We start from the raw sequence: 22,561 nt of genomic DNA on the forward strand, positions 1-22,561 counted from the left end.
CACTTTCAGCCGCCCCAAGCATTTCCCGGTTCCCAACAGAGCCTGCCTCAGAAGCTATCGGCCTTACTAACAGGAAAACACGACTGACACCGATTTCCTCTCCTTTTGAAACTACAAAATAGTCACAACACTTGTTTCTTGCTTTTCGGTGGGGCTATCCTAACTGCTTCCCTGTTCTGTGCTGGCAGTAGGTGTCTGCAGAGGGGCAGAGACATCAGCCCTGGGGAACTCCTGAGCCCCTCCCAAGGTTGGCACCTGTGACAGTCCCTCTCGGACTGTAGCTCCCACCCATCTGACCGAGACCGCCCTCGGCTCAGGAGGTGGGCCAGTGGCCCTGAGGCTGGCAGCCCCCTCCTTCCTTCTTCACGGGCTCCCTCGTTCCCACCTCTGTCCAGGCCACTCACCATCCCTCAGCATGGTCACCAAGCTCACCAGGTCGAGGACACCAAGGGGCCAGGCCAGTCAGCCAGCTGGTTGCCTGCCGTTCCCCACTGGGCCCAACCAGTCCAACCCAGCTCTGGTCCTGGACATATTACTCCAGCCCTGTCCGCTGGGACTAATATGGCTAGTTAAACAAAGGCTAAGTTCCAACTCTCTGTAATGTGCTTTTAAAGGAACAGTGTCCCAGTTGGGCCGTCCAGGGTCTTAAAGGCACAGATCCCTTTTTCTGTATAGAAAACAGGACATCAAAACAACCACCACCACCCCCTCCCAAAGTCATGATCAGATGGAAGGCCTTTGGGCTTTCTAGAGAAAACCTTAGATAAAATGCGCAATACTAAAAATCCAAATCTCACCCAAAGGTCTGAAAGAACCCCAAAACAATGGGGCCAAACCTTCAGACTAAGCAGAAATGGTAGCCATTTTTAAGCAGTCACTTCGTGCCTGGCACAGGGCTTCACAGCATGGGCTGGCTGCTGCTCGAGGCCACTCCACAAGCCACTGCCCAATCCCATCTCAGGGGAGGAAGCCGCAACGGGCAGCAGCGCCCACCTGCCCAGGATTCCAGCCAGTCCGCAGCCCAGCTGGGGCCCAGCCACAGTCAGGATGCTTTCTCCCACCTGCTCCCTCGCCCCTCCCAGCTTTCCCCAGCCTGACGCCCAGGCCCTCCTGTTCCGCAGCTCCTCTCCTTCCTGGGCAAAATGAAGGAAGTGAGGATGAGAAGTCACTTGTCGCAGGTGCCCCAACACTGGGCTCTCATCTGGGCCTCAAAACCCTGTGAGGTTGGTTCTATTCTTTCCCCCTTCCTACATACACACATCATGACATCTGGCACCATGTGAAAAGAGACAGACAGACACTACGTAGAGGTAAGGCACAGGGGAAGGGGGGGTGAGCAGAGAGAGGGGCAGGTCTGCAGCCCTGCAGGGGTGGGCCCCTCACACCCAGGCCCTCAGTCTCCTCCTGGACGGGCTGCGTGGCTAAAGGAGGCCACACATGCGGGGGGAAGCAGGAGCCGGCCACGGCCCTCCCATTGTCCACAGAATGGAGGAGGCAGGGCTGCGGGCTCTCCCAAGGGTGGGCAGAGCCTACCCAACTGCTAGATGGTGGGGAGGGGGCATTGCAGGGGAGGAAAAGAAGAGAGATTTGATTGCCTGGGCCTCAGTACCTGGTCTAACAAGCCTCCCCCCTCAATGGGCCATTTCCTACCACTTGCAGTAGCTGGACAGGCAGTAGTAGATGCCACATCAGATGTCATCCTCTATCAGGAAGGCCAAGGCCAGGTGGAATCCTCCACCCTCATTCTATTTCTATGGAACCCCAGTCAAATAAGTTTGAGGCCGTGTAGCCTGGTGGTTAGAAACACGGGTCTGAAGCCAGACTGTCCCAATTCAAATCTGGGCTGTACCACATGCAACTTGTGTGTTTTTGGACAAGCCAAGTCACCTCTCTGGGCCTTTCTGTTTCCCCCTCTGTAAAATGGGTAATAGTAATGGCATTTAACCCTGCGGGGTGGTGGTGAGGAGTCAGTGAGCACTTAGGAAAGGCCAGCCCATCAGCAAAGGTGAGGGAGGCTGCCCCGGCTACGCTGGGAGGCACAAGGCCGGAAACCGGCGTCCCAGGCAGGAACCCTGGGCAAGTCGCTTTTCTCTGGGTCTTAGTTTCTTTCTGTAAAAAGGAGGGGGTCCAACTGGGACCCTCAGTGACTACCAGGCAAGAACACCCTCCCAAAACCTCCCAAATGCCTGCCTGCCCCCAGGAGAAGCCAGGCCAGAAAGCCGGAATGCCAGAAAGGCTGGGCTGTGGCCCAGATCCTTAGAAACCTGAAAACAGCCTGTCTCCGCCCCAACCCCAGGCTCACTGGGGTCTGCTGGGCTGGGGAGCGAGGGCACCAGGGCCCACTGTCTGTTATCAGGAGGCAGGATAAGGCAGCATCCCCCCAGGTGAGCCTACCCGCATTGTGGCCTTTCCTGGGTCTCAGTCACCCTGCTCCCCAGCAAGGGGGCCCCCTTCCTCCTCAGGAGTCTCCCAGGGTTTGCTGGGTGGCTCAGCTCTCTTCCTATGTACAGCCACCCCACACCTCGTGCCCGAACAGCCCCCCTCAGCCCCAAGAGCCCCCAGGACTTGACCAGGTTCAAGGCCTGCCTCCTTCCACCTTCCTGCAGCCTAAAGCAGGCATGGCCAACATCCGGCCCGTGGGCCGCATCCGGCCCGCGTAATGAGTTTATGTGGCCCACGATTAAATTTTTAATATTCTCCGCACGACGCACTGTGGAAATAGTGGTACTTTTAAATCTTTATACATAAACTACGATATCTTCAGTAATCTTCAGCTCAATTTATATTTGTGAACAAACCTTTTCTTTAATGAATCTAAATAAAAGCATAACAAGATCAAGAATGAATAATTTACATTTGGAGGTTGTGTTAAGAATAGCTGGCCGGTTGGCTCAGCGGTAGAGCATTGGCCTGGCGTGCGGGGGACCCGGGTTCGATTCCCGGCCAGGGCACATAGAAGCGCCCATTTGCTTCTCCACCGCCCCCCCTTCCTCTCTGTCTTTCTCTTCCCCTCCCGCAGCCGAGGCTCCATTGGAGCAAAGATGGCCCGGGCGCTGGGGATGGCTCCTTGGCCTCTGCCCCAGGCGCTAGAGTGGCTCTAAGTCGGGGCAGAGCATCGCCCCCTGGTGGGCAGAGCCTCGCCCCCTGGTGGGCGTGCCGGGTGGATCCCAGTTGGGTGCATGCGGAGTCTGTCTGACTGTCTCTCCCCGTTTCCAGCTTCAGAAAAATACAAAAAAAAAAAAAAAAAAAGAATAGCTATTACAAGTATAGAGCCAGATATTAAAAAAATAATAGGCAATGCAAAGCGCCTCAACACATCACATAGTTTTTTTGTTAATTTGTTGTACTAAAACTACTTATATTTATTCATAAATAAATTACATAATAAAATTGTTTACTTAAACAAATCGTTTTTGTATTTAACATTTTTTAATTTTAATATTTCGTCCGGTCTGTGAAAAAAGTTTCTTTCTAATCTGGCTCAGGGGCAAAAACTGTTGGCCACGTCTCCACTATCCCCTACAACACCGGTTAACCAACTGCACAGAAAGCATTTAACAAAACAACCTGGGAGGCCAAGAGGCTCAGATATCTGAGTGTTAAGTCATTCAACAGACACTGAGAACCCACCTGGAGGCCATCAGACCTTAGGATGTCCCCAATTCTACACTGCACACACCCACTTCCCCAACCAACACATCCTAAACTCCCTACATTCAGCCACACCTTGGGGGAAGTCAGGTCCCAGTCACTAAGAAGTCGAACTAGACCCCAACCGTCTCTGGAAACCAAACACAGAGCCTCCCGGAGCTAAGCCATTAGTGGACTAGAAGTCTAGCTCTGCTGGGGACAAGGCGGAAAGACCCTCCGAGTCAACCCAGCTCGAGGGTGCTCTTCGTAGGGGCCTTACATCTGTCTCTACAGATGAGACAGGGAGAAAGGGGGACAGGGTCAGGCAACCCCAAAGTTGAGACACTACAGGGCAGGGACCGAGCCCTCCAGAGAGGGAGGAGTAGGGGCTCAGAGAGCGGCTGTTAAAGGTCGTGGGGGCGGGGGGAGCGCTCCAGCCCTCCCAGTCAGAATCACTGGGGATGGTGGATGTTGGTGCCCGCTCCCTGCTGAGACCCACTGGGTGAGCTGGTAGACCGAGAAGACCTGGAGACAAGACCATCTGAGCCACCCTGGATGGTTAGCTCGGTTGGTTAGTGTCCCCCTGATAGGCCCAAGTTGCAGGTTCGTTTCCCAGTTAGGGCACATAAGAATCAACCAATGAATGCATAAGTATGTGGAACTACACAACAAGTCAGTGTTTCTCTCTCTCCCTCCCTCCCTTTCTCTCTAAAATCAATTTTTAAAAACGTGTTTAAAAACAAAAATTGTCAGCCCCTCACTGACCCACCTCAACTTCCCAGACTGGCCAGTTCCGCCCGTCCTTCACTGACACTGTTGCATCCTCTACCTTACCTCCTTTTCTTATTCAGCACACCTGTCCTGGCCCCAGCAGTTCTCCACAAGGTCCCCAAAAGCCCCCATGTGACTAGACTCAACCAGTTTCTGTCCTCTGCATACTCTCCCAGGTGTCTGTCTTCCATCACAGGCCACGGGTCTCCCCCCCCCCCCCCCCGGTACCCGCTTCGCCCTTCCTCCAGGTGCCAAGTTTCTCAGGCTCAGGTTTGGGGCACGCTTCTTCGGTCATACACTTCCCTTCGGTGATTATCCATTCCTTAGCTTCAAATACGTCCGGGCTGCCCCAGACTCCCTCCCTCCGAGCTCTAGACTCACAGATCTAAATGCTGGCCTGACAACAACTCTTGGACACCACACAGAACCTCAAGCCTGAAATGTCCAAAGTGGAGCTCCATCTCAGTGCTTAAAGCCTAGATCAGGGGTCCCCAAACATTTTACACAGGGGGCCAGTTCACTGTCCCTCAGACCGTTGGAGGGCCGAACTATAAAAAAATTATAAACAAATCCCTATGCACACTGCACATATCTTATTTTAAAGTAAAAAAAACAAAATGGGAACAAATACAATATTTAAAATAAAGAACAAGTAAATTTAAATCAACAAACTGACCAGTATTTCAATGGGAACTATGGGCCTGCTTTTGGCTAATGAGATGGTCAATGTGCTACTCTCACTGACCACCAATGAAAGAGGTGCCCCTTCCGGAAGTGCGGTGGGGCTGGATAAATGGCCTCAGGGGGCCACACGTGGCCCCTTGCCATAGTTTGGGGACCCCTGGCCTAGATCCCCCCTCTTTCCTGGGGCTTCAGAATCCAACCCATCAGCAAATCCTACTGCTCCTTCCTCTCTTAACACCTCTCACCCAGCCACTCCAGGGTACCTGCCCAGGCAGCCTCACTCTGCTCCCCACCCACTGAGAGTTCCAGGGATCCAGTAGAAATGCCGACAGATTGTTTAACTCCAGGGCTAGAAACCCACCAGTCGCTCCTAACCGCACACAGAATGCATCCAAACTCCTCCCCAGGGGGAAGAAGTCGGCAGGGTGGCCTGCCTACCCCTCTGACCTCATCCAGCCACCCCCACCCTCCACCTGCAGCCTGGGCTTTCCTGCCTGGGGACTTTGTACTGAGACTCCCGAGGCTGGAGCTCTGGTTCTACTCCTATCTTCAAAGGCAGGCTTCGGGCATCTTTTGGAGCTCAGCCCTTCCCCAACTGCCCCACTCCAACAGGTCCTGCCCCACCCCCATTATTCCCCATTGAAACACCTGGCCCGTTCCCTTCAGAGCATCTTGCTCATTCAGCCAGCAAACATTTAAGCACAAACTACATGCCAGGTACTTTTTCAGGCACTGGGAATCCAGGTGCTGAACTAAGCAGACAAAAGTCCCTGACTTACATTTCAGTTGGGGAACTTCACCCAATCTGGTATTCCCTTAACTTATTTAGCATTACCTGTCCCTCCCTCCAGAAGACAAGATCTGTATGGCCAAGGACCATATCTGTTGTATTTCTGGGTCCTAAGCCTGGGGTGGGGGAAGGATCTGACCTGGGGTATGAGCTCTGTAAGTAGTTAAAACAATGAATGTGCAAAAACAACAGGGCAGCAAAGGAACCAGGACCAGAACGTCCAGCCCTCAAGGCCTCCTGGGGAGACACCTCTCACTGCCCCCTGGGAGGGTCAGTGAGCAGGAGACTTCTGCAGCACCCCCTCCCCAGCCCTTCTGGGAGACAGACCGGATAAACCAGCGGCGGCTACAGTAACCGCTGGAGAGTGGAGATGACTACGGGCCTGTGCAGTCAGGGAAGGCTACCTGAAGACGTGCAATCTGAACAAGACCAACCCCCAGCCCCCAAATCTAGGGGAAAGAGGAAAATGAATTTGTGTCTTAGGACTCTGATGTCCTTTTTTTTCTAGCAGGAAAAAAAAAAACAAAACCTGGCTCTGAAAACCCTTTACTTTTCATTAGTGTCTGGATCAATAGAAGTTTTAGGAGTAAAGCTTCTCTCCTGAAATACTAACCACCAGAGAGACAGGCTAGGATTATTAAATCTGCATCTAAGAGCCCTGATGCCCCCTCCCTTCTCACCTGTGCTGGGAGCCACAGGCTAAAGAACAGGCCAAGGGTCCTCACTGGCAACACAGCTTGAGGTCAAAGCCCACCTTGCAAACCCTCCCAGTTTCCTGGGCCTAGCTCACCTTGAGGGTGCCCCACAGCCTCCCATCCCCAGAAGGAAGAAGTCAGTCTAGCCACCCCAGCCCCCACCTTTAAGCTTCCTCTCAAGCCCCTGAGGGGTCTTGGCTGGCTGCTGATGGCCTCCACGCACCAATGAGGCCCTGGCCTGAGGACAGGTGGCATTCCAGGGCTGGGCTCCGAGGAAGAACAACCCGATAACCTCCAGTCTCCACCCACTCCCATCCCAGGCCCACCAGGGAGGAAGCTTCCTGCCCCCCTGTCCCCACAGAGCCGCCCACAGACCTTGGTGGTGGGAACCCTGAGCTCTCGGCTGACCCAGGTCCCGGCACCGGGGACCAGGTAGCCAGATCCAGCTTGTGAGAATGGGCGGGCCTCCACAGAGCAGATCCTCTGGCCCAGCCCAGGAGCTTGCTGAGGTTGTCACCGAGGAGTCCGAAGCCACAGAGGCTCATCCCCAAGGATGGTGTGCATCCAGGTGCCACTCCAGGCCAGATCAGAGGAACTCGCAGCCCAGGTTGGCAAGTAAGAGGTGTGCCCAGGCTGGCATCTAAGAGGTGTGCCCGGGCAGGCTTCCCCTTCCTGCAAAGCACATGTTGAATCCGTCTTCCAGGCTTAAATTTCACAAATGACTTAAAAAAACAGTGGTGACAACATCTAGAGATTTCCAGGTCCTCCAGAGAACAAGTGGAAAATTAGTCTTTCTTACAGGTAACCATACAGCACAACCTCCAGGTCCAAGAAGTCTAGAAAGCCATCTGAAAATAGTCACTCACTTCTGGCCTCAAGAAAGGGTCCTTCCCAGGGCACCCGGGAACCGAGTTCTGGATCTAGCAAAGCCTCAGCCTGGATTGATCCCTTCCAGGCTCCTCCCCCTAAACTGCTGACTCCGCCCAGGGTGTTATCCTGCCGGGAGTCCCGCCTTTGGGCCTTCGCACTGGCCATTCCCTCTGCTGGCCGTGACTCTAGGCAAGGCTGGTTTTGCCTCATTCTGGTCTCAGAACAAGTGTCCTCTCCTAGGACAGGCCGTTCCTGAACACGCTAGTTAAAGGAACAATTTCCCCCTCTTCCCCCACCCCAAGATACCCCCTGGCTTCATTTTCTTCATAGGACTGATCATTTCACCTTGTTTGTCCCCCTTCCCCACCATGAGAATGTCAGGTCCGGAGGAACAAGGGCCTGCTCACCCTGGTAAGCCCGGCACACCTTAGGCCAGTGCTTGGCACAAGGTAGGCACTGACAGATGTGTTGAGTGAATAAACGTATTTTTCTGGCTGGTCTGGGATTGGCCAACTAAAGCTGTGTAGGTGGGAGCGGAGGTAACCAAAAGACTTGGAAGGACACCAAAGCCACCTCGCCGGCAGGGCGCTGCTCGCCCAGCATTCCAGACTTCCCTTCCGCAGCACCATCCCCCACGCGCTCTCCAGCGGGAGGCGGCCGGCCCCGCCCCCGCCAACTCGGCCGGGAGGCCCGCCCACCTGCAGCCGCAGGCCTTTCCCTTCCCAGGCCGGCGGCTGGGCACATTCCGCGGTCAGCTGCCCCAGCTGCAAACACTTTCCACCCAACCGCGGGAGGAAGAGGCCCGCCACCCCCCCCACCCCCGCCCGGCTCTGAGCGGCAGCCGGGAGCCCGCCCCCTTCAGGACAACCCCCCCCCCACACACACACACTTCCATTCAAACATTTAAAAAATGCGAACAAAGACCGAGGTGTAGACAAGGCCAAGGATTAGCCTACACGGTCACGGGGCAGGAGGGCCGAGGAGAAGCTGGGCTCTGGACTCGCAATAGACAGCGGTCCCCTAGCCCGGAAGAACTGGGTTCAAGTTTCTAGTTAGGTGCCGGGAGGGAGGGAGGGCACAGCGGTGAACTGGGAGAGCTGCTCAGGCGTGAACCCCACAGGACTTGGGGAAGAGGGACCCAGTCCAGCCGGTGGGCCCCCCCGCTGGACTGGCACTTCATCCTTGGGTCAGGGTCACCTGGCCCTCACTGAAACGCACATCCCTAGGGATGGGCAGGTCCAGCCAGCCCAGCCAAGCCAGCATTTTTGCCTGGGGTCGCCCCCTTTACCATCTCACTCTAGAAGCCACAGCTAAGTCCGGGGCCTCTAACCGCAGGCAGGAACCCACACCCCCTTCCCTTACAGCCACCACCCAGCACGGTTAATCAAACTGAGGCCCCGCACCCAGAAGCCTCCGCTGCAGGGCTGCTGCACAACTTCCTGATGCTATAGGATTAAGGAATCCAATCTCGCCTTTTAAAGACGGATAGAGGTGAAGGGAGACAAAGGCCCTGCGTGGGGTCCTGCCTATCCACGGGGGGTCCTGCCTATCCATGGCTTCTGTATTCAGAGGCATCAGAAACCCCAGTTCAGTTCCGGGTGGTTTTAATCCCCTGCTCCAGTCCCTCAGCAAACAAATGAGCTCCTACAAAGTGTCAGGCCGTCAAGCACCTCCTTTGTACAGGGCTCTGGCTGGGGCACCTGCAGGGCAGGTGAAAGGTCTGACTGTGGTACAAAGCAAGCCCAACCTGGCAGGTCTAACTCACTCCATCCCTTGCTGCGTCCTGTTCTGGGCACAGGTGATGCTGACCACAAGCGATCCAACAGTGCCCAGAGCCCTCCCCCGCAACCCCCCGGGGGCTTTTAGCCAGAGGTGCACTTAGAGTGGTTCCCTTTGTTCTGAGGCAAGGTGACCCCTCACAGTTTTCATCTAGGCCTATTCAATGTCTTGATACAATTTCAAAGCAAAGAGGTGAGGCTGTGGTCACATGGCAAGTCCTGAGGGCAGAAGAAGCCCATTTGGCTCCCAGAGCAGCAGAGGCTATGACGCAGAAGGAGGGAACAGGGCACATCTCTGAGCACCGCCTCCAGGGTGCAGGTGCCAGGAGGCCTCCCCTGCTTAAGCTCAATTATGGCAACAGAGAGGCAAATCAGATAGATACTGTGACCACTTTATAGATGAAGTCAAATCCAGAGGCTGCTCAGTCACAAGTTGACCCAACTTCATCTAAAAGTAAATGGGCCTCACCTGCCAACCATTTGCACCTATTATTTGTTCCCCCATTTTCATACCCCTTACTCCTGGAAGCCTTCCTAGATTTCCCCAGGCAGGAAGCCTCCCCACTGGTAGATCCACACAGTTAGTTCTAATATCTTGTAATAATATTATCTACTCCTATGACAGGGTCTCTCACTCTTCATGACAGCTATCACAGGAGGGGGGTCACAAGCTAAAATAAAAAAAGCCTGGAGCTGGGGGTCACAAGCTGTACAGCCTACCTCAGGCTCCCGCATGTTCTGCCCACTGGACCGTGACTAAGTTCCTTCCTCCATACCCTTCCTAGCCTCAGCTCAGAGGACTAGCTTACCTCCTGCTCAGCTCCGTCCACAGTCATCTTGAATAATATGTATAAGTACAGAATGAGTACACAGTGACTATCCTTGGTCATGTGTAGCTGGGGACATTTCAGAGGCTGCCCTGATCTAGTCCCTCCTCGTTCTGGCCCCTCCAGTGACCCAGGCAGGCCCCACCCTCCTCCCTCACACCGCTCACCTTCACACCTGTTCCATCAGCCACGGGACCTCCTTTTCCCCTTTCCCCACACATGCCCTGTCCTGTCTCAGGCTACACCTTTGTTCCCACTGAGCTCCCCTACTGCCCCTATTTCTAATTCTCGTTCACCTTTCAAGACCTAGCTCAAGGGATGCCTTTCTCAAGGTTCCCAGGCACAGGATGTACAAGCTCTCTCTCTTCCTGAATCCCCCCCCCCCCCACCTCTCTCCTGGATGCCACTCGATTTCCTCAGGTCCCGGACACAGTAATAGTGCAATGGACATCTACACCCTGCACGTCAATCTTCTCCTCAAAGTTCAGAGTCCGTACGTCTCATCGTTTCAGATCCAAGGGTGTCTCAGCAGCTGGGCTAGGCTCTTGGCGATCGTCCTCCTCAGGAAGCTTCCCACTTCCTGGGGCGTAAGCGATCCAGCCCCACAGCTGTCAGGAACACTGCCAGGCAGTGCCCGTGTCCCCCTGGGGAGAGAGATGCTCAGGTGGCAGGAGGGAGGCTATGCAGGTGACAGAGGCCCTCTGCGTGGGGCCTGGGAACTGCCTGAGCTGCAGGAGGATGAGGAGTCAGCCCATGAAGCAGACACAGGACCAGACGGAGGCTCCCTGCAAAGGACAGTCAGCTCCAGAGCCTGGCTGTTCACGGACAAGGGCTGTGAAGACCACACTATACTTAGCGGAGAGTGAGAAACAAATCTGGTGTCAGATTGAAGACCAGCTCTGAGTAACAGTCTCTAGGCATCCCTGCTATTAACTTATGTGAGCACATCTATGTTTGTGTGGTTTTATCATCAACAAGCAACAAATGTGTCCCGGCACCTGCCCTGTGCCAGGCCCAGTGCTAGGTATTTTACATAATCTTGATTAACCTCCAGAGAGCCACAAACTGTGGGTATCCGCAGCTACCGTGTACTGAAATGAAGATGCAGCACAGAAAGGCTGGAAAAGCTGCCCGAGGCCACACAGCTAGTTACGGGTGGCTGCTGGCATTCAGGACCCTCAACAATCTGGCCCCAGCCTGTCTTTCTGGTCTGAGCACAGTGCCCACCATTCCAGAGACCCCATTCTATGTCCTTGCCCACCTCTCACGTGTTCTCCACTCCCCGTTTCTCCTTGTGTATGTGTGTGTGTGTGTGGGGGGGGGGGGGGGGGTAATGCACACTGTCAGCTTGCAGCCTCCCAACTCCCTCCCTTTCTGCTCAGATACCTGCCCCAGCTGACAACCCCTCCTTCCGCCCATTAGGCCAGCCAGGTTCCAGCCTCCCGGCCACCTCCCCCCACACCAGCCAGTCTGTGTCACCCCGCTGCCAGGCCCCAGACCAGTGTCTTGTGGTAGTGACTTCAGCTGGCAGAGTCCTGGAGCCCTTCCCCTGTGGTGATGTCGACACGTTTTCACTCACAAAGTGTAACGTTTCCATCAAAGTGATCGGGGGAGTCAATTCCCATCCACGTGACAGCCCTTTGGAAGAATACAGAGTAAATTTACTCAAAGAGTGAGACACGGTCAGCATTCCCCCTTTTTGGTTGTCACAGTGCCAGGTGCTGGGCAACACCCGCATGGTGTCCCAGGGACCGAATGCTATCAAGGACAGGGCAAGGGAGAGGGGACGGCTCCACCTGATGGTCTGGTGGCCGCCAGCCCCTACTGCACAGTATGCTGGGGTCCACTGGGGTCAGGCGCCCTTACTTCTAGGCCTGTCCCCAGCAACTCCACTTCCACTCACTGTGTTCCCTCCAGAGCCTAGGTTCTGACTAGGTCACCTACTGCCCAGTACCCAGGTCTTGTCCTCACCCCATCAGAGTGGGACCCTGACCTCACAGCCGTGATCACACCATGTCAACACCAGGCCCAGTGCCTGAGTTCACAGACGGCTCCTAAAAGGTTAAGGAATTCAAACCTCCCCGCACTGTCCCCTTATCCGCCCCACAACCCCCTAGGACCAGTGACAACACTGTGGGGTGGGTGTGGGGAATATGGCTCCAGCTCCAGCTTCCAGCACTGTGACCAGGGTGCCCTACCTAGAGGTCAGCAGTGGCAGGCTAAGTCCTCACTCATCCCAGCCCACCACTGACAACTGGAGAAAACCACGGGGCTGGAGTGGCCTGGCCTTGGGGAAGGCCCAGCCCTCCACAGCAGAGACGATGAAAGAGAGGAGGGAGGCCCACGGGCCACACCCTGTCCACACCTCTCTCTGTAAGCATATGGCACCTGCAGCCCTCCCTGGATCCCCCCAGAGCCCCAGCCTTAGATCCCTGCTTGCAGAGAGCAGAGGGAACCATCTGACTTGATCTCCTCCCTGTTCTCCGAGTCCATTGCAGGTATCGCGCCCGGGCCGCCGTGTCCGACATCACCCGCCCCTTCCTGCACATGTACCAAAGAGAGGCATCCCTGCCCTATCTTACAGATAAGAAAATAGGCCCACCAAGGTTAAACATCCACCCCGAGGCCACACAGATGGAAGGGGAGTGACATCAGGGTACAAGCAGGTGACCGAGACACAGTCTCTGCCCTCAAGAAGCTGGCAGTCCAGTGGGGAAAGGATGCATACAGACAGTAATGCCAAACACAAACTTATCAGCCCCCGGGCCCAGAGGAAGCTGCAAAAAAGTATCCAGTGCAAGGCGGGTTCAGCAGGAGACCTATAATGACACGGGAACCCTTCCAGTTTCGGTTCAGGAAATTGGGTAAGATTTCACAGAGAGAAGGCTGTCCCAGAACACGCTCCTCCTGCTGAGATGCGGGCCCCGCCGAGCTCCGAGCCCGACACCTGGTGCAAGGGAATGAGTGTGGACAGCTGGGCTCGCCTCGGGCAGGCCCCTGGCATACTACGTCACAGCTACATCACGACAACCCCACCTCAGGAGGTGAAGTCTCGTGCCTCATTTACAGGTAGGGAGACAGAAGTGCAGAGCGGTCTGATACTCTCCACCAAGCCACACAGCTATTAAGGTCCTGGTCGTGTCTGACTCGACGGACTGCTTCTCCTGCACGCACTTAACTCCTCTGGGCCCTAGTCTCTCCCTTGTAGAAACTCCACTGTCGGAAGGACCTCCATTGCGGACTAGCCTTGGACATTTTATGCCCCCAAACCCACAGCCTATTGGGTGAATGAGCAGAGGACGGTCCTGTGTTCCCGAGCCAAGCCTGCCAAGGCATGGCCGCTGATACGGAGTTCTAATTGGTGAGCCTGGCGGCACGGAGCCCAGCAATACACCCGGCGGGTGATGGTGTTGCAGGGGAAACAGCTGAGCACAGCAAATATAGCATTGACCCAATTCAGTTCTGTTCTGTCTTCGAGAAAATAATTGAGTTTAAATGAATAGGTTTCCCATGTCCCCTCCGGCCTCGAGGAGGGTGGAAAGGGAGAGGGGAGAATGAACAGTTCCCCGGGCTCCCTGTTGGTTATTTCTGAGTCATTAGGCCTGTGAAAGGTTTCCTTCTTTCCTTGGCGGCCAGTGGGGGTCAGACATGGCTGGGAGGCAATGAGGTGAAAACCACACAAGGTACATGGCGAAGATGGAGGTTTAAGTCCTGGCCTCCTCACTAGCTTTGCCCGATCCCTTGGGCCCGGGCTCTCATCTATAGACTAGGAACCGCCCCCCCCCACACACACACACACACGCACACTCCTCCCAGGATGCCTGGGAAGAGCTAATGCGGGCTGAGCACCCTGAAGGCCTTCGGTGGAGAAAAGGAATTGGGGTGGACGGCAGAGGTCAACCCTCTGCCCTACAGGAATAGAGGCCCAATGTCGCCACATCTGTTTTTTCTCAAGAAACGCTAGAGCCTGACCAGGTGGTGGCGCAGTGGATAAAGCGTCGGACTGGGATGCGGAAGGACTCAGGTTCGAGACCCCAAGGTCGCCAGCTTGAGCACGGGCTCATCTGGCTTGAGCAAAAAGCTCACCAGCTTGGACCCAAGGTCTCTGGCTCCAGCAAGGGGTTACTCGGTCTGCTGAAGGCCTGCGGTCAAGGCACATATGAAAAAGCAATCAATGAACAACTAAGAAGTCACAACACACAACAAAAAACTAATGATTGATGCTTCGCATCTCTCTCTCCGTTCCTGTCTGTCTGTCCCTGTCTATCTCTGCCTATGTAAAAAAAAAAAAAGAAACACTAGAAATCCAGATATTATCAGGTGCACATTTTAGGGGTGGTTAAGTATTTATTAATAAGCAGTTAAAAAAAAAACCACCTTTCGCCCCCTCAGACCACATGAAACCTGCCTGTGGGACACATTTGGCCACGAGCCACCTATGTACAACCTCCTCCGATTAGTGACGATGCATGTAAGTAAGGCAATCGATGACCAGCTGGTGTCTTACCTGCTTACTGCCTTACAGTTTCCTCGGGAGGTAGGCCCAGCCCAGCCAGCCCCACCTGAGTGGGAAAGGCAGGGACACTCTCCCCTTCGAAGCAGGGCTCCTCAAGACTTCAGGAAGGACAAGGAGGCTTTGTGTCCTCCACTGTGGGAAGGTGGGTGGGGATGCTGAGGCTGGTTTTACCCTAGAGATGAGGGGCCCCGTCTCACCTCCTGCATGGCCCTCAACTCTCTGTTAGGGTCTCAGCTTCCTCTTCAACAAAAGGAGGTTTCTGAGAATACCAAATAAAAAAGAGAAAGCTTCAAGATACAAAGTGAGCATGTCACGCATCCCCAAGAAGTAGCCACAGAGAAGAAAGGGTGTAAGAGTCATCAAGGCCTTGGGTCATTTCCCCAAATGCCAGCTATTGGCTGTGTGAGCCCAGGGAAGTTACTTAACCTCTCTGTACTTCAGTCTAATCCTCTGTACACAGGAGACAAGAATCTTTGGGACACAGCTGTTGTGGAGATTAAATGAAATGACTATCAAGTGCCTGATAGGGTGCCTGGCACATAGCAAGGGATCAAAAAACTGACAGGCACTATTATTACTCTTATTGTTATCTTCAGTGAAAAGCAAGCCAGGGAATCCTCACTGGGTGATCACAATGATGTAGCACAACCAGGCAAACTTGTTGTTAACAGATGAGGCCACCTATAATTAGCACAATCATTACGCATGCACATGGTGTGGCTTAGATGCTGGAGAAGGGTGTTCTTTGAAGTGTGTTTAAATAACCCCTATCCCCGGGCTGCCTGCCCTCCCCAAATTTTGTTTACACTATTAATTTCATTAGCAAACACTTTTTTCATAAAGCAAGACACAATTCCAAAGGAGTACACGTTCAAATCAAGGGGGTTTTTAACCATGTGAGACTCTGCCCGCCCCACCTGGAATTATTTGTGGGGACCCATCATCCTAGGGCTCCTGGGGCTGCCAGTGACTGCCTCCCCGGCCTCTCCCCCAGGAGGTCAGGCTGGAGGCCTCCACTTACTAGCGGCCTTCTGATACACACAGCTGGAAGAGGACAGAAGGGGTGGGGTTTGTTCTTGGCAGGGAGCAGGCGCGGTCTTTGGGCAGAAGAGGCTCTCAGCAGCATCACTATGACGGGTGAGCTCCCTTGGAGTCAGGGTATATCCCAGCAGGCATACCATAATACCCATTCACGTCGGAGAAAACCCAGGCTCAAAGAGATTTAAGGAAGGAACGTGCCCAAAGTCCCAAACAGTCAGTTGTACAACTGCATTCAAACCCGGGTCCGTCTCCTCCATCGGAGTCTGCTGTTTGGGCTGCGCCCTGAAACCGCACCACCCAGAGAGGACAGAGCATGTTCATAGTCCAGAATTGATCCCAGAGTCTTCAAACGGGAAGGGCTCATCAGAGATTGACCCCAGGTTTTGGGCTAAAGACAATGAGGTCCTATAATTTGCTCAGCATCCCACAGGCAGAAAGAAGAGCCTAGAATCCAGGGCTTCTCACCCCAGGCTAGCTTCTGCACTCAGATCTTTAAGCACAAGACAATTCAACAATCTTCCTCCCCCGTAGTAGCTGCCTCAGTATGTTAACCATCCCTGCATATCCTGGGCCCAGCACAGGCCCAGTGAGATAAAAGATGCTGAAGACGTGTTTGCTGAACTCTTTCCTTCTTCCTTCTTTCTCTCCCTCTCTTCCTTCTTCCTTCCTTCCTTCTTTCCTTCCTTCATTTGAGCCAAAAGAAGGGGGAGAGAGGGAGAGACAGGAACATTGATTTGTTCCTGTAAGCACCCTGACCGGGGATCTAACTGGCAACCTCTGCACTTTGGGACACTGCTCCAACCAACTGAGCTATCCGGTCAGGGCATGAACTGTACAGGAAGCGAGAGAGATGAAAAGCATCAACTCACAGTTGTGGCACCTTAGTTGTTTATTGATTGCTTTCTCCTATGTGACTTGACCTGGAGGTTCCAGCTAAGCCAGTGACTCCTTACTCAAGCCAACGACCTTGGGCTTCAAGCCAGCGACCTTTGGGCTCAAGCCAGTGACCATAGGGTCATGTCTATGATCCCATGCTCAAGCTGGCAACCCTGTGCTTAAGCTAGTGAGCCCGTGCTCAAGCTGAGTGAGCCTGTACTCAAGCCAGCAACCTTGGAGTTTCGAACCCCAGTCCAACACTCTATCCACGGCACCACTGCCTGATCAGGCGCTGAACTGTTTTCTTACCCAAATAGACCAGGTCACCTGCTGCCCAGTAACCCAAGTTTGAGTGGGGAACAGTGAAGGTAGGCAAAGGAAGACAGGTGGTGGCTGGGGACAAGGGAGAGAGCAAACCACCCTCTGTGGGGGAACCTGGCCATCCTCAGCTTGGGAAGCGCCCCTTTCAAAGCATTTCCTGCTGGATTCCTGCTCAAGAAGCAGCTAGCAGATTCGGTTGGAGGAAATGAAGACAAAAGTCTTAACAGATATGTTAGCCCCTCACCAGCCCCCTGTACGCTCAGACTATCATCTGAGCAAATTGAAATGTTTGCTTTTCTCACTCCTTTCTGGTCCCAGAAATTGAGGCTAGGAGAGGTTCAGGAAGTGGACAAGAACCCTGACTATTGCTCCTAACCAGGCTCTCCCATCATCCCTTCCCACTCCCATCCCTAGTCCACAAGCTTTCCAGGGTGGGGACAGGAGCTCCTGGTGGTATCAGGGAGGGGCAGGGAGAGGAGACCCTTCCCCTTAAGCAGGGGTCAGAAACCTATGGCTCGCGAGCCAGATGCGGCTCTTTTGATGGCTGCATCTGGCTCACAGACAAATCTTTAATAAAAAATAATAATGTTAAAAATATAAAACATTCTCATGTATTACAATCCATTCATTTCCTACCGCTCATGTTCATGGTTGCGGGTGGCTGGAGCCAATCACAGCTGTCCTCTGGGACAACACCAAATTTTTATTGGATAATGCATAACGTACACGGGTCGTTGTATGGCTCTCACAGAATTACATTTTAACATATGTAATTTAACATATGCTCTCTCAGCCAAAAAGGTTCCCGACCCCTGCCCTTAAGGATGAAGGGGAAACAGTGCCAACCCTCAACTGCCAGCTTCCTCCCCCTCCCACACACAACCTCCACACCACCCCTCACACACAGCCAGGGAAGAGCTCCTAAAATCACTGCTCTGATCAGTTTCCACTTGGTCTTAAATTTTCTTAGCTCCCAGGGACCTTGAGGATCAAGTCCAAACCCTCTCTGCCTTCCCTCCTGTCTTCCTCCCTGTCCCCTGCCACTGCCCAGGCCCAACATACAACTGCATGTGGCCACTAGCACACAACTGCCACGCCTGCCCGCAAGCCCCTCCCCTCCTCGACGCAGGGCTACCGCTCACCAGCCCCACCTTCCCTTCATGGCCAGTCCACCACTCCATGGAGCCTCACTCCCGTCCCTGTGCCCCGGAAGTGAACCACAGGGTCTGCTGTGTCACCTGCCTCCTCCAGCGGCCAGCAAGACTCCTTGAGGGCAGAGCCCAGGAGTGCCTGCCCCCTGCCCTCAACACAGTGTGTGTGACAGCTGGCTGGAGTTTGCTGCACTGGGCTCCCCAGGGACAGTGAGACCAGATCTAAGGGTGACCATTGGAAGGGGAGGCTCTTGGAAGAGATCTGACCATAAACCTCTGGCCCAGGTTGGGTTAGATCCAGCCACCTGGTTCTCCCAACCCAGCTCATTAGGGGAACACGGATGGTGCCGGGCCCAATCTCTCTATGGAGGCCTGACAAGGGCTGTGTTGAGAATCACAGGAGATGAAGTCATCGCTCCCAGAAATAGGCTGATTAAGAAGACGTGGCAATAACGGACACAGCAGGGCCGGACACACACACACTCCTCTCTCTCTCTCTCTCTCTCTCAGCATGTGTTTCTCCGCCCTGACAACTCGGGCAAGGCCCGAGCTCCTCAGGGACACAGACGATGCCAGATACCAGAGCTGGCACAAGAAGCCTGAATTCTGGTGACACAGTCGGTCTCTGGGCGTAGTGGTGCCCTAGAGGGATACTCTTCTCAGGGAGGAGGTAGGAGTGTCTCCAGGCTAAGACAGGGCTCTGTGCCACAGATACCAGGCTCAACACCTGGCTCTGGCCTGTTTCAACTGTGTGATCACCAGCTAAGTCGATCCATCTCTCCGGGATTCCCTTCCTCACCTGCAAAACGCAGATGGCAACGTTCTTACCGCATGGGGTGAGAGTGAGTGAAGGATGTCAAACTTTCACTCACCGCCGTGTCTCAGCCCTATTGCAGAGGCCGGAGACACATCAGGGAACAAGACATCAATGTTTTGCTCCCCTGGGTCTTAGTCTAGTTGGGAGAAGTATACAAGTAGATATGTTCATGTCAAGTGAACACAAACGCTGGGAACAAACAGCAGGCAGGGCCCAGGCCAGCAGGGGAGGAGGCTGGGTCTGATGGCGTGGCTGGATGCGGAAGCAGGTCACAGACACTCTGGTAAGAGGGGACAACAAAGGCAAAGATCCTGGTCTGGGCCACCTGAAGGGTGGGGGACAGGGACAAGGACAGTAAAATCAGCAAGGTAGGTAAAGTGGAAGGTGGAGACCAGCTCAGGGTCGGCTGCAGGGTCCTGGTGTGAGGTGACATGGCTTGGATGGGGGCACTGGTGGCAGTCCATGGAGGACACAGCACGATTCCTGGCACGAAAGGAATGCTCAGTGTTGTTCTTGTCCCTGTCCTCGTCACGATCAGCCTCCTCATCACCATCAACACCCTTATCACCCCGACCCTCGGAGGACTCCACTAGTCCCAAAGCTGAAAGCCAGGCAGCTGTCCTCAGCCCTGTCACAGATGAGCCAGTTCCTTGCTCAAGGCCTGCTGAGCAGCGATGGGAGGGCCAGCACTCTGCCCAGACCGGGCTCTGGGGTCTAAGCCAGCCGACGGATCCCCTCCACGGGCCCTCCCCGCCCCCACACAGGGACCTAAGTCAGCAGACGGATCCCCTCCACGGGCCCTCCCCGCCCCCACACAGGGACCTAAGCCAGCCGAAGGATCCCCTCCACGGGCCCTCCCCGCCCCCACACAGGGACCTAAGTCAGCCGACGGATCCCCTCCACGGGCCCTCCCCGCCCCCACACAGGGACCTAAGTCAGCAGACGGATCCCCTCCACGGGCCCTCCCCGCCCCCACACAGGGACCTAAGTCAGCAGACGGATCCCCTCCACGGGCCCTCCCCGCCCCCACACAGGGACCGGTCCTCAGCCGACGGATCCCCTCCACGGGCCCTCCCCGTCCCCACACAGGGACCTAAGCCAGCCGACGGATCCCCTCCACGGGCCCTCCCTTCCCCCACACAGGGACCTAAGTCAGCAGACGGATCCCCTCCACGGGCCCTCCCTTCCCCCACACAGGGACCTAAGTCAGCAGACGGATCCCCTCCACGGGCCCTCCCCGCCCCCACACAGGGACCGGTCCTCAGCCAGCTGTGTCTCAGTGCCCACGGGGCTTGCGCTGAGGAGACCGGCAGACTCCGCACCAGTGTAAGCGGCTCACGGTCTCAGGCCCTTCTATACAGTTTCTCACTGGCGGACAGGGAGCTACTGCAAGCGCCATCAGATGATGGGCTAGGGCTGAGAAAAGCTCCTCCAAATCCTAGTTAATTCCACCTCCTCCAAGAGCTTCCCTGAACCCAGCCACACTCAGCCTCGGCCTGGCTGCCGCTGAGACCCCTCAGGGCCAGGCTCCGGGCCGCTCCGTGGCGGCCACTGGCCCCAGAGGGAGCTGGCCCAGTGAGATACAGTCTCACTGAGGCTGCAGGCACCTCTGCCACCCCAGGCTGGGAGCTCCTCCAGGGCAGGCAGGGACGGCAGCTGAGCCCTGTCCCTGTCCCCAGGGCGGGGCACAGGTGAGCACAAACAGAACTAACTGAATCCCAAGGGTCCCGTGGGGAGTCCTGTCTGCACGAGAAGCCCTGACACAGCCATCCAGCCTGCCTCCTTCCCTCTCTCACCCACCGCCTCCGAGCTGGGGGAGCTGCTGGGACGAGACCAGTCCTTCTCCCCGGCCCCACCTTAATCGCCCTGGTGAGCACCCCCTCTGGGTGCTGTGGGGCTGGCAAGGCAGGAGGGTCTGCAGCGACCTGCCCCTCCCCCCCCACCCAAGGGGTCTGGGCCTGAACAGCTAGTCGTCCCCTCCTCTCTACAGACCAAGGAGGTAGGAGGGAGCCATGCTCTCAAGCACAGACAGATAATTTTCTACTAAGTGTGCAAGAAAGCCCCCAGCCAACAGTCAATGGCGAGACGGAAAACAAAATTCCACTTTCTGCTTTACACTCTCCTGTGTGGCTGGCATTTGGTACTTTACGTTTGCATTTTCAATTACTTTTATGTTAAAAAGACTCACAAGTAAAGTTAAATGAAAGAGAGGCCACTGGGCAGGTGCTGGTACCTGTTCCTCCGTGACCCCGCGAGCACCGGAAGGCCCAGTGCCCGCCTTACAGTTTGTCTCTTCTGCCTGGTCCCCACCCGGGCCAGTCAGCCCCCTGCACACTCAGAGAGGAGAGCCAGAGTGGGAGGGGGCAGGGCTGGGAACCCAGCCAGGAGCCCCTGCCTCAGACCCAGGCATCTGGAGATCGCAGTCACCTCCCCTCCTCCCTTCCGCTGCCTCGCTCTCCTCTGCACAGACCCCACTGCTGTCCCCTTTGTCAGTCCCCGGCCACCCTGCGCTTCAGACACCTGCATGTTGCTGGCCCCAGGCCCTGCACAAGCAGGTGCTCAATGCAAGTTTGCTAGAAAGATGGCCGGACAGTCTGCAGGCCAGGTGAACGTTCAGAAGCTCTCCCCTGGACCCTGGAGGGCGTGGCAGCAGGGTGGAGAGACAAAGGGAAGCAGGGCCTGCAGGCCTGGACAGGAACACCCAGACGGCCTCCACCAGACCCGGTCAAGCTGAGTGCAAACCCCGCGGCGGGGGGAGAGGGAGCCTCCTCCTGAGGCTTCAGAACTCCCACTACCCAAGGAGCAGCACATGCAAAGGGCAGGGGGAGGTCACATGCACGCATGGACACACAGATGGACAACCCCCCAAAGCTTCACAGTTACACCTTTGCTAAATATCAGGGTACCATGTGTCCCACACATTTCTCCTAAGCAACTTAAGGCCTGTCTTCCCTGAGCATGTCCCTGACCAAGGCCTCTCCTCCTTCGCTGTGACAATGCGGGCAGACGCCCCCGGCTAGGGGCCAGCGACATCACTGCAGCACACTCAACCTAGATCTGCTCTTCCAGGACAGCATACGACACCAACTGAGACCTTGCCTCAGCAAGGCCTGCCTGGCTTCCACAGCGGGGTGGGGCCCCTCTGTCCGCTGCTCTAGTCCCCTTTGCTCCAGTCCCGACTGTCGGGCAAACATTCATGCAGATTCCACAGCCACACCTTGGCCGGCTGTCCACCTTCCCACCCCCCACCAGGAGGCAGTCTATTTCCCTCTGCCTACCTGGGTTTTATCCAACCTACGAAGGAGGTCTCTAACTAAAGAATACGGGCTGTATTTGGTCAACATGCGTGTTTTGTTTAGCCCACACAGTGTCTGACATTTTTAAGCTTTAAAATCAATTGCCAGCCCTTAAAGATGTGAAATTTGAAAATGTCACCAACAAAACTCGAGATGTCTGCTGTATCTTACAAATCCAAGGGCCTGTTGTCATGGCTCAGTGGCTGCTGTCCTCGCCAGCACACACACGCTCCAGGTTGCCACCGTGTCTGTGACTGCCTCAGCCAGTGGCTTTTGTGCAGCAGCTGGCAGAACACGGGGCAGGACTCACAACACATCTGCCAGGGGCACAGTCAGCACCTGGTGCGCAGTCGGAACAACAAAGACCCAACGCCCCACTGGGCTCAGGCTTTCTGGGCAGAGGGCTTTCCGCTTCCCTGCGAGGCCCCACACAGCGACAGGACAGCCTTCTTCAGTCCCGAGTCCCCCTCCCAAGGCGGGCACACCCGCAGCGGGCAC

At 55.3% G+C, this 22,561-nt stretch overlaps 2 protein-coding genes across 13 annotated transcripts in view; one reads left to right on the plus strand and one right to left on the minus strand.

Moving 5' to 3' along the window:
- Nucleotides 1-22,561, plus strand: part of GGTA1 (glycoprotein alpha-galactosyltransferase 1 (inactive)) — a 381,241-nt gene that overhangs the window by 81,038 nt on the left and 277,642 nt on the right. The gene's annotated exons all lie outside the window — the stretch shown is intronic.
- Nucleotides 1-22,561, minus strand: part of DAB2IP (DAB2 interacting protein) — a 199,017-nt gene that overhangs the window by 42,704 nt on the left and 133,752 nt on the right. The window contains exon 1 of one of the 12 annotated variants that reach the window (XM_066367252.1): nucleotides 405-561. The exons of 10 other annotated variants lie outside the window; for them this stretch is intronic. The gene's annotated coding sequence lies outside the window, so the exon portion shown is untranslated. Of the gene's footprint in view, nucleotides 1-404; nucleotides 562-22,561 lie in introns of those variants that run through there. One more of the 12 variants, XM_066367255.1, reaches the window with a different exon arrangement.

This window comes from Saccopteryx leptura, chromosome 2 (genome assembly GCF_036850995.1).
Source record: "Saccopteryx leptura isolate mSacLep1 chromosome 2, mSacLep1_pri_phased_curated, whole genome shotgun sequence".
Taxonomy (NCBI): domain Eukaryota; kingdom Metazoa; phylum Chordata; class Mammalia; order Chiroptera; family Emballonuridae; genus Saccopteryx; species Saccopteryx leptura.